Raw genomic sequence first — 12541 nt, 5'->3', positions numbered from 1 at the left:
AGGCAGCAATTCAAGGACTATTTTGACTTCGCAGGCTCAGTATTTATTCATTGCCAGCTACATCTTAGAAGTTATGACTAGTGGTGTTGTGCGATGTACAAAGGTCTGATTCCCCATCATGAGCGTACTGTGTCCGATAGCCAGAATAAAGAAGGTCTTCGGGGGGGGAATGCTGAGCATTCTTTGCACTGAAGGCTGTTGGACCTCCCAGCTTTGATTATTACAAGAATTCCTTTGTAGGTAATAATGCAGTATTTTAGTTACTCAGAAAAATCCTTTCCTTTTCCCTCCGACATTTCATTAAATCATTTTTTCCCCCTCCTTAATTTTCCATTCTAAATATACTTTATATCCTAGCAAGGTATTCACTGGTAATTCTAGTAAATATGATGTCTGATGGAAAAGCTTACAGAGTAGTAGCTAGTTGCTAGTGAGACTTAGGATGAAAGATCTAAAAACTGCCCACATTCCACAAGCTCCAGGGCTCCTTTAAAACTGAAATTGCTTCACGTACGAGAACTATTCCCACACCGTGGAAAATAAATGACGGAATGCTTGCTGCCTACATCCTACATTCGGATTGCTATGGGATGACAGTAAGGGAAATTTTTTTTTTCAGCTGAAACTGGAAGCCATATGGCCAGTCGGTGAGGCTGAAGGCACACAGGCAGGCTGTTCCAGATGGCAAAGCTGCGCAGAACAAATATTTGGCAGGAGGAGCGCTGTGACCAAACTGCCTGGAAAGAAGGTCCTGGTTAGGTGGGTCAGAAATGACAGAGCAGCGTGGGACAAGTCTGAGGGGAGCTTTGACTATATTTTGAAATTCCTGGAAAGCCATAAGGACCGTGCAAGGACAGCGGTGATGCCAGGTTTCCCCACACAAAGGCAGGCAGGCAGGCACTGCTCATCTCAAGTCGCTGGCTTAAAAAAACTGTTGGATTTTGAGGAAATGATTTCCCAGGCTGTCCTTTCAGTCTAGAGAGGAAGAGGATAGAGAGGCACACACCTCAGTGAATCGGGTCGGGGGGGTGGACCCAGGCCTGGGAAGAAGGAATTAAAACCAGCAGAATAGAAGATCAGAGAACATTTGGAGAAAGGAAAGGAAAGAGAAAAGAAACAGCCAAAATGGGAAGTGGAAATGAGTCAGGAGGGAGGGAAGAGAGCACAAATGAGAAGAAAACTGGGCTTATAAAGGAAGGGCAGTCTCTGGAATGGAAAAGGAGAGTTAAGGAGAGTCCGTCTTAACAAAACAATGGCAAGAGGCAGTGCCAAAACCACGCTCATTCTTCCATTAGAAAATTTTGAATTGTAATTTCTGTTTTTTCCTTTGCTAATTCGACTGCTCTAGGTGAGTCAATAAATAAATAAATAAATAAAACAGGGAGGGGGGGAAGAAGAAAAATATTGAAGAAACGGAAAAGAAAAGCCTTTGACAAGAAAGGGGAGAAAAGAGAGATAAGAGGAATATTACAATTACAACATATTCCAATCTGAACATGGGCAGGGGGGTTGCTGAAAGGCTCGGATAACAAAGAACTGCTGCTTACAGTTGGACGCAGTAAATACCTGGATGCACAAAACCTCCTCCAAACCAACAACCCACTTACGATGATTAGCAGCTGCTCTGGATTTCTAGTTCCAGCCCATAATACAAACACTATTTTCCATACTTGCATGGCAATAATAATGCTGATTATGGTTATTTTAACTAGTGTCTAGCAAAGCCTCCCTTCTCTTGAATTCGTTAGGACCTGCGAACAACATCTTGGAACACATTCGCTTCATTTTCTCTTATTATATACAAAATACTGTTGTGTACACTTTAGGAGGGACCGAGGCAAGGCAGCCTGGCAAACAAACTTTTATCAAACAGCACTTTGTTGGAAGTGTATGTGCTTAGATCCTCAAAAGTAAACAGTATATACTGGAGCAGATTTTTCCGCCAGTATGTATTGGCGTTGCTCCATCCACCCCAGTGGAATTAGGAGTGTTTTCTCCAGCTGAGGAGCACGGTCCATCGAGAGCAAACCAGCACTCTGTGCTGTATATTTTGAAAAAAACACAGCAGAAAAAGCCTGTAGGGAGTGGGAGTTTCCCGTGCAGGTAGGTGAAACGTGCCTGCTCTTCTGCACGCGCAGGTGCACTCATCCCGATTCCAGAGAATTTGCTGTTTGTTTGCCGTTGAACCCCAGAAGCAAGTCATCACCAGCAGAAGCGATTTAACGTTAACCAACGCTATCACCAGAGACGCTGGATTATACCAGCACTCCGCTCCACACTCTGTATACTTTTGTCCACTGTGCCATTATAAAAATAATGGATATTAAAAAAAAATAATGCCATTTTAAGCAAAGAAATTAAACCAAGTTTAGGGGTTTTCTTTTGAGTCCAGTAACATTCACAGTACTTTCTGCCCTCTCAGTGGGCACAGGGGTTTACGCTCCTGGTACCACTGGAACAGCGGTAATCTTGCTGAAAGAAAAAAGAAAGATGTCTCATGAAGAACGAAGACAGATTCTCGTCATCACTACGGATGGGCCAGAATGGATTGGCAGAGAAGTTTGGCAGGGGACGGAGGTGCAGATGGACACCGCGTTTTGCTGTCTGCGTTTCTTTCTCCCAGCAGGACCCAGCTGCGATACCTCTCCCAGTGAGCCCACCAGCCCCGACCACAAACTCCTTCCGCACAAGTTCTCAGCTAAAATCCCACATGAACTCCCTGAATATCATCACTGGATCCACAACGCTGTTGGTACAAAGCGATGATAAAGGCGCGAAACAAAAGCCCTCCGCACCCCACAGTAAACACCCCTCACGTTTATGGCTGTTGTAAGCGGCAAGGGATGAAGTTCAGCGCCTGGGTAATTTGCACTTTGCACAGAACATCTGTTTTACGACTCCTTCTCTCACTTATTATACGGCGCAGTCTGTGTGCAAACACCGCGTGTCCTCACCTGGAGCTGCACCCGCATCTTCGTTTGACCGAGTGCAGCGGAAACGCAACAGGGTCTATTAGGAAAAGTGAATTAAACGCTGGGTTGTTGCTGCAGCCCCGCTGCTGCCCTCTCCGTGTGCAAGGAGGAGCTAAGCTTGCCCTGGTCACCCACACTGGGAGCAGGGACAGCCGGCGCTCCCGCCTCGCGCGCTGCCAGAGGATGCCTGTAAATAACGACAGAGGATGCCAGGGAGCACCGAAAGGCAGCGTGACTCCTCTGGAGCTCGACACAGGCTGCCCGGCAGCCATGGCAAACTGATTGCACTCCGGCTGCTTTTTGAAATGAGGGGGAAAAGTGGCTGGAAGGGCCTCTTCAGAACCGGGAGGATCCCTGGAGGCTGAAGGTGCCGAGAGTCAGGAGCGTTTGGCTGCCTGGCTGTCTTCATCCGAATGACTGCCGGCTTGTGTTTAGCAGCAGCTCTGACTCCTTGCCGAGCTTGGCCCCCGTAATTAACACATTAACGTCGGCTCCTTGCCGAGCCGTGAGAGTCCGGGGGCAAGCGCTGTTTGTGGGGGGACGCGTAGCGACCGGTCCCGGCGGCTCTGCAGAGCCTCGGAGAAGCGCGTGCAAGTGCAGGAGCTGCTTGGCCTTCCGACCAAGGGCAACGCGGCACCCTCCAGCTCTTCTTTACTGCCTTGAAAGAGGCTGGCTGCCATGGCCTCCGGCACGCCCGAGCACCAACGCTTGCCTCGCCTGAAAGCCCGGAGCAGGGAGGTCACTGCTCGCCTCCCTCGGCCCCGTCCTGGAGCCGCTGCTCTTCTGCGGCACCGCCACGGGAGGAGGTGGTTGTGGGACACGTGCCCACCTCTCCCACGCGCCTTTACGTCTTCTGCAAGGTCTTTCTGCTCAGTTCCTCCTCGAATTATTCAGCAAGGACCCAGATAGGAATCAAATATCCCAATTCAGTCTAATTCCAAACACTAGCTGTGTTTACCCATAAATTTATAACTCTTCCCCCAAGCCAAGAAGCAAACAAAACAAACAAAAAAAACCCCAAACAGGCTGAAGAAATCCACGCTGCAACGGAGCACTAGAAACAGGCAGGCCCAAGCAAATGCCGGGGGAAGCGCACGCGACATGGCACCGTACCTCTTGCTCCAGAGCAAAAACGTACAGCCGAAGGAAATTGTGGTGTCCGTGCAAACAGCTTCTCCTTGCAGGATGGAGCCCAACCCGGCCTCGCTCCCCAGAGCACACGGGAGATGCGGCACCCGTTTCAGCGGCGGGAAGGCTCAGGCTCCGAGGAGCTGGAGCGGAGTCATCGCTCCCAGGGTGGATACACAGGCAGTTCTGCAGCTGACTGGGTAGCAGTGCCAGCAGAGCAAAGTCAGGTCTGCTTGCCCGGCCTGACGTGAATGTCGCCATAGTTCTAAGTAATCTGGGTAGCTGGGTCCTCAGAAATGCTCAAAACAACCGTAATTTAAACATGTTAGAGCCGGAGGATGCTCGTCCTTGCTCTAGCGGGAAAAGGAGAAAGCCAAGATGAGTTCACTGCTAGCTCTTATAAACTAGACTGAAAATGTTTAAAAAAAAACCATCATGGACATGCCTTACTATTGCTTTGCATGCAAATAAAATTTGCAAGATGCTGAAGCACCAGGGTCCTGTGTTTTTATCCCAAAGATAGGGGATTTGGAAGGAGCGGGTTTGCTCCCGGGCTAGGTTGGGCAGGGGCTTGTTTCCTGCTGCATGAAACTCAGCTGCAAGGGGTCTCTGGAGAGGGGGAACGAAGCACCAGAGCCCATTTCTGAAGAACAGAGAGGAGGGGAAGGACAAAAAGGAAAGAAAACAAGCAGAATAAATCTGATTTGTAATAAAATTATAGTCTGTATTGAAATTTCCACATTTGGAATTGATTTTTTCCACCAGACAAAAGGCTGAGACTTTAGTTGTTGAAGTACTGATCTCTTTTTGAAGCTGTTCTGAATGTCATATCTGGATGAGCCGCAGGTGAACCATCAGCAGTAAAGGACTGATGCAATCTGAAAATATTTCCGTGTCAAGTGTAATGCGATGCTCTTCCCTTTGTCTGCATTCTTTCCTCTCCTGCTGTGCGTGTGGTGCAGGTTCCCTACCTTCCATCAGGTGATGCAGGTTCGCTCACTTTTCTGCCTGCTTCCCATCTTCTAACTCCCACCCCCCTCACATTTAGGGAGTAAAAAGCGTCTCCCTCATGGCGTCACGTTAGCACCAAAGTTTCAACTTAACTACGTACGCAAAGAGTTTTCTTTGCATCCCCTGAGCTGGAAGTGAACAAAGCTGCAGCACCTTGGTGAAAAACTTCTCGCCTCTGATCAGCGACCTCCCTGCTCTGTTTTAACATGGGTTTTCCATTGTTTCACTCTATTTCTCCATTGTCTTTCTTCAGAGCACTAGTTCTTTCCTATCTGTCATTTTCTTCACTGTCCCCGAACAACCTCTTTTACTTGCTCTCTCCTACAATAACCCCATTCCTCATTATTGTTTCCATTCCCTTTTTTTGGGTTGGTTTTTTTTTTTTTTCCCCGCTTGATGGAGGCCTGAGGGCCCCTGCTCTGCGTTGGGGGTTCCTCTTCCAGCCCCAGCACTCAGCAGACATGTCGGAGTTGGAGCGCTCGCTCCTTCGCGTCGGATCGGTGTCCGCGCCCCTGCGGAAGAGGCTCGCCATACTCTCCGACGAGCATTTTGTGTCTGCTTTGCAGGAGCATATGTATCTATCAAAGTGCAGAACAGCAATGAATCAGGTCTTTGATGCAAATAAGAAGCAGCCACATGGCATGAAACATTTGGGAGCACTTCAGGCTAAAAAGAAAAAAAAAAAAAACCAAACAGAAAAAGAAAAAGATGCAGCTGTGAAGAATACAAATATTGGCTCCTCCAGGAAACCTCCATGCTGTATCCATTATTGCAATCTACTTATTTGTTCAGGGCTAATGCTCTCCATTTTGAGATTGTCATGGATCTAGTTTCCCATCCTCAGAGAGCAGACGAGAAGGTCTAAGCGGCAATATTCGGCGCGAGGTAGCTGCATAAGGAGTCTTTCTCCGCTGTCTGGCTGACAGAGCAGATTGCTGTGTGAGAGAACCTGCTATTAAAATGAATAAGGACCCTTTTGTGCATGAGAAAGCAGGAAAAAAAAAATATTGGCCTCTTCCCACCTTCCCCATCTTCGCTTGCTATGAGAAAAAATCTGCACTGTCTTCCTCACTGCAGCTATTTCGAGTGCCTTGCAATGGAGACTGCTGGAAGAGGGGAGGTTTTACGCAGCCTTCCCAAAAACTCCTCTGCAGAAACAGTGAGTGCTCGCTTTGCCGAGTTTCCTGTAAACGCCGTGCTCTGGAGAAGGGGCCGGTGGCTCCAGGGGCTGCGAGCGAGGCCCCGAGCAGCTGCCAGCTGCGGTCATCCATGGGGATCGACGTGAGGCTCGTCCCTGCCACTCCAGCAGTGAATTTTCCGATCATCCGCGAGAAACGCAGAAGAAAGAGGTGCGAGCAGCGTACGGAGCAGTTACGCTGCTGCGAGCACGCCCTGAAGCTGCCTTCGCACCTGGAGCCCGGCTGGGCAATGCTGCTGGTCGCCATCGCGGTCTCGCTGGTGGCGAGCTCAGGATGGACATTTCAGCCGGCGAAAGCTGCCTGGGAGCGGCCTGGTGCTCCGGCATCGGTCGCTGCCTCACTTCTTCATTTACACGCTGGGAATAACAGTTGCTCCTTGCTTAATGGGGAAGTTACGAGCCTGAGTTCGTTAGGTGGATGTTGCTGTGATAACGGAGGTGAGATAAGTACGGCAGCAGTGGAGGACGGTTTCTGTTAGAGCTGTAAGAGAGGGGTGAGAAGCTGCTGTCTGCAGCAATTTATTTGACACCCCCGAGCCAAAGGCTCCTCTGCTATAGCGAGGGGCAAGGCAGCCAAACCCTGCAGATGAGCATCGCCCTGGCCACCACGCAGCTACAGAGGTCCCACGTCGTGGCTGGTGCAAATACCAGTCTCCGTTAAACCCAGCAAATGGAAAAGTTTTGCTTTGCATCCCGCTTACAACTGGTTCCTTATGGTGCTGGGTAAAGCAGCATCGCATGCTGTGAAATGCGTGAGGGAGGAGACCCGAGAGCAGATCCCCTGTAGCACGGTGCCACGGCACAGCCTGAACTACCACAGCATTAGCAATGAAAAGTCTGAAATGACCCTCTTTGCTCTTGTTTATCCTAAGCATTTCAAATGGAGCTGAGGGAAAGCCTCCAAAAATGAAATATTTGTACCTGTGAATGACCTAGCGCAGCCCATCGCCCCAGGAGGGCCACCTGTGAGCAGAAACCCGAATCCTTCTCCCACCTACACGCGTGTCCTCAGCGTCTAATCCAGCCGTTTCTCGAAAAACAAAAACACAGAGCACGCATTTGAGAGAACTACGGCACTCTTGTTTCATTAAAAAAAAAAAAAAATGAAGCAATACGCTTTTCACTTCCCCTCTTTGCAGTTACTTCAGCCTTTCCCCTGAAACAGTGCTGGCTGGGTGCCGCGGCCGCGCCAGCAGCGTGGGGCACGCCGGCAGGGGTAGAACACGCGCAAGCCTGGCCTTTTGTCCCAGCGGTGCTCAACGAGCTCCGCTAATCCCCCGTCTTGCTAAAGGTTACGTGGCCGAGGCTTTAAAATCCTCCTTCCGATGGACAAAATGCTGTCGCTGCCTCTCTAGGGGAACCTGCTAGGAAAACGGACCCCGACCTCCCATGTCTTTGGGAGAGGGGGAGCGAAAATGTCTTGCCAGCGTTGGGGGCTGTTGTTCACATATGGTGTAGCTGCCTTTTCGCCGCTGCCCTTGGATAAGTAGGTTTGTATTTATATATAGAATATAGCAAAAGCAATCATAAAAGCCATGAGTACTTAAATATAGATCCCTTCATCCAGAAGGAGCCTAAACTGTGTTTATGCAAGCTGTGATAGTAAAGGCGACGCTGTTCTGCGGTGTTTCTGTGCTGACCTTAAAGAAAAGCCCCTGAAGTTTAACATAAAATAAAAAGAAACAAACAAATCCCCCAACCTACTATTTTCTCAATCAGACCCAAATCTCCTCCCTCTCCCAACAACCCTGGCAGAGTGCAGCATGGATGGTTTGTATTGATGTAATCTTTGTAGTTTGGGTAGAGAGCTGGTAATTGGTAAAGATTTCCATTTTCTAAGGAAACGAGGGGTTGAAGCATTTACTTTTTTTTTTTTGTGTAATTGAATTAAATTTGGGATTGAAACTTCAGCTGTTGGGTCTCTCTGCTGTGAATTCTTGATTAATTCTCAAGTTTAACTTTTCATTATCACTATTCTTGGGGTTTTTTTGAGGGGGGAGCGGGGTGGAGGAGGGGCTGAACAGCTTCCTTCTGTTTGCTGCCTGAAGAATACTTCGGTTGGACAAAGCGGGCGAGATCCCTGAATCAAAATCAAGAGGTCCCTTGCAGATCGCGTGGCCACAGCTGCGATGTTTTGCTCCTTTCTGTCTGCCTTGATGCAGAAGAACTATCACAGAGCATGCCTTCCCAGTTTTGTTGGCTAATACCCTATATTTCTACTTTTTTTGCCCTTGCAACCATCAATTAACTCTCACAACTTCCTTCTAACCGAGAAGAGTCGCTTTACCAACGAAATGTGCCCTCCATGAGCATGAAGTGTAACCAGTATCTCTTGCTACGGCACTCCTCGTTGGAGCACAATTGTCTTAGAGGAACATCCAGTAGAAATAAACAGGGGAAAAATCAAAATATATAACGCTGCTGCAGGGTCAGCGGCCTTGGAGGAGGCTGCGAGCTCAGGCACCCCTCGCTGGAAGCTGCGGAGGCTGCTGAGATCGTGCCTTCGTCTTTACGTAAACTCGGTGTAATGTTGAACGTTTGTAAGGAGCTGGGGTTATTTCATCAGAACGTCCCACCCTGGGGGAGAGTTACTGTACTTTGAAACTTAATTTTGGGTGGATGCCACGGCTGAATCGTTGGTGCCACTTTGTACTGCTGTCGATCCTCAGCACTGACCGGCTGCATTTACTGACCCTCAGAAGAACCGCAGAATGTAATCATTACTTTTAGTTTTAATTGCAGGGAAAGCAAACGCTATGGTCAGCTCGGTATTAGCAGTGCAATTCAGGTTCGAACAGGCTCCTGGTAGATCACAAGATAAAAGTGCCCAGGAGCTCAGGATGTGCAGAATTGTCCCCCAGGGCTTTGGCAACCGTTTCTCAGTGCCTCTGTTTTATTAGTTCACGTCCCTGAGGTCTGTTTTTCCTACCACAGGATATGATTAACCCTGACTGGAGTCATCGTGCTGCATCCCGAAGCAGAAAATCCACTTGAATTCAGCACAACGCCTCTGCCGCCCTCGAGTCCCGTGCAGCGCGGGACCGAGCAGACCTCGCGCAGGGCGCGTGGCTCTTCTCCGGGGCAGGTCTTCTGGGCCACCCCAGCACGGGGGCTGGACCGCGCACGCAGAGCCTCGCTGGTCTCCTTTGCCCAGGTTCGGGAGCAGGGTGCTGCCCCAGGGTCAGCCTGGAGCTGGGGACCACGAGCTCTCCTGCCCGGGGTGAGGACGCTGCTCTGGGTTTGTAGGGGAGCTGCAGCGATGCCCTTCCCACCTGAGCATCAGGAAAAGGGCGCAGAGGAGCATAAACATAGAAACATAGAATCATCGAATCGTTTAGGTTGGAAAAGACCTTTAAGATCATCCAGTCCAACCATTCCTACACTACCAAGCCCACAGCAGCTCTGAAGTCCCGTGAACCTCTGGCATAGTAAGTCAGGGTGATGAGGGACATGGAGGCGTGTGGGAGGAGATGCTGCTGACAGGAGGCAGAGGCTCAAGGCCAATTATGGGGAACTTCTCATTCCATTTTCCTTGAAAAACGGTGGTGAAAGGGCACTGTTGCATTTTTCAGCCCTCACTCACGTAAGCAGCCTGTGCTCATCACTCCAACAGGCTTCCTGCCGTGAGTAACGTGGAAGAAGAAGAGGCCAGAGAGTAGGGACTGCCTCATTTCAGATGGTTACTCAGGAAATAAAGCCTCGGCTGACTCCCGGGATAGATGCAATTCTTCAGCAGGGTCAGGCCACACACTCGCCTTTTGCAATAACTGCTCGCAAAAGCGAGCGGCTCTCGAGTCAGCCCTTTGCAGCACCCCCGGCATGGGCTTCCTAGACAAAATATCTGCAGAAACCTCCTGCCTTGTGCTGAGAGCCGGTCCCAAAATGGTCACACAGGGCACTGCTGTGCCTTCTGCCCTTGATCCCGCCAGGCGTTATCTGGGGGGGTCCATGGGGGCTGTGTGGAGCCTTGTTGGAGCTAAACTCAAGCAGAGCATCACGGAGACGCGCTCCTCACAAATAAAGGGATTTCAATGGGCTAAACCGAAAACAAACTCTGTTTGGTCTTTGATATCCCTAGCAGAGGCATGCAGCAGTGTTCCTGGAAGTGGAGTTTTTATTCATGACCAAAATAGGGTGTTTTTGCTACCTCCTCCCCTTTACCCCCCTCCCAAACCTGGTGAATATCCATCTGGAATATATTTATTGAACTAACAAAGGCTCCTCGCTTTGCCCCGAGAGCAGCCTGGCTTCCTCTGAAGCGTAAGAAGCCGCACTGACAGGAAAGAAACGGGCACATTTCCCCCTCAAGTGAAGTTTGCAAATACTCCAAATATTTGTTTGCACGTACGGCCACTCGCAGCGCTGAAATTAATAGTTTGGGAGAAGTAGGGTTGAGTTCCCAATCTTGCCGACCCGTGTGCCGGGAGATGGATTTGTAACCTCAAGCAGCAGGCCGGGCTCTTCATCCCTCAGATTTGCTTTTAGTAGCATTTCTAAGACATTTTATTGCTTAAGCTGATGGTGTTTTAAAATCTGATGTACTTTCCTTCATTTTTGCTGCTTATTTTTTTCCCCTAGTAATCAGGTCATACCCTCCGCTGCCGTACATGAAGGATAAAGAGCCCAGTGTTCTCCCTCCTGCCATATGGAAGAAGTCCCTCTTCTAATGTCAGACCACAGTGGAAATGGGGGGAAAAAAAAAAAAAGCTAAATTAGGATTCAGCGTGAGAATTAGCTCCTGCTCAGGCACCTGCAGTGCCTGGGTGCACAGACCCCTGTTGCAGCTGGCGGGGGGGATTCAGGCAGCGGGAGCTACCCCATGGGCTGCACCGGCCCCTGGCACCGAGCCCCCCCCCTCCCCAAAATCCGTGCCCGGGCTCCTGCGGGTGGTGGGGGCAGAAGGCACCTTGCTCAGAGCAGGAAATCTCTCTTTATTGCCAGTGCTTGGGGTTTATTGCTTGTTAAACCGAAGGGTTGCTCGCTTCGCACATCCTGCAAGCGTTTTATATGAAGACACTTCATATAGAATAAGGGTGGTTACATCCTATGTGCAGTTTCTGAATTTCCCAGCCTGTGGCACTGGAATTTGGCCCCGTAGCAGGCAAAACCTTTGTGGAGTTAAGAAACCCAAATGACAACTTGCTATAGCATCACAAGTGTCAGAAAAGGAAATATTTTTACAGCCTGAGGAAAAAAAGACCACTGAAGGCTTGTAAACAAGATAGACACGCCACTGAGTATTAGAAATATGACTTTATCTTCTGCGATTTGTAGCACGTTCAAGCAGATAGACGTGCATGTGGGGAGAAAGCTCCCCCAAAAGTTAACATTTCTGGAAGTAACCAGCAATTCTGAGTGATCGGGTTTGGGGGCATGCAGCCTAAGAGAATCCAGGAAGCGCCCTCTTCTCCCCGCAGTCAGGGTCAGGTGATGTTGCTGAAGAAGACCATTAAAAAAAGTGAAGAGCGAGAGAGAATTCTGCTCGAAAATCCTCTGTGCAGCACCTGCCCCGGCAGCGTGTCCGAGCGAGCCAGGCGGGCTGCGCCGCGTTTGCTGGAGGGGATGCTCGCGCTGAGCAGCTGCTGAAGAGGAGCGCAGAGCACTCAAGGCTGGGATTTATTGGAAGCCGAGGTTTGTATTGTTCTCTTGGAAACAGAAAGTTTGTTTTATTTTTGCAAACAGAAACCTAGTTTGTGGTTAGCTTCTGGCAGCAGGTGGCTGCTTTGGACCCTCTCTGAAAAGGAGCACAAATAAAAACACATTTTAGCCTGCTACGAAGGCAAAGCAGCGCCCATATGGTTCTCTCTGCTTGCACAGGAGTTTATCCCGAAACCCGCCCTCCAAGAGGTAGAGGAGAGGGGCTTTAGTCTATCTGGGAGGCACTGCGTGCCGGGCATCTGCTAGACCGGGATTTCTTGTTTAAGGGAAACTCTCTGCCACGTCTTCCCATTAAGGAATTGGCATGGTTATCTGCTACGCTGTAATCCCCCAGCCCGAAAAAGATTACTGCCTCCGTTGACAGATAACGCAGATTTTTCTCGCTTGTATTTAACAGCTTTGCTCTGTTTCACGCTCTAAGCAGCTGGTGGCACCTACTCAACCCACTGGGCAAAGGGCTGCATCTCCCCCTTTTTTTTTTTTTGTTTTAAAACCAGAATCATAGAATCGTTTAGGTTGGAAAAGACCTTTAAGATACATGGCATCTCTATTACAGTCTTGTATGTATGGGTTC

The sequence above is a fragment of the Pelecanus crispus genome, chromosome 13 (assembly GCF_030463565.1).
Source record: "Pelecanus crispus isolate bPelCri1 chromosome 13, bPelCri1.pri, whole genome shotgun sequence".
In the NCBI taxonomy this organism is placed as follows: Eukaryota; Metazoa; Chordata; class Aves; order Pelecaniformes; family Pelecanidae; genus Pelecanus; species Pelecanus crispus.
Note: the sequence above shows the minus strand (reverse complement) of the source record.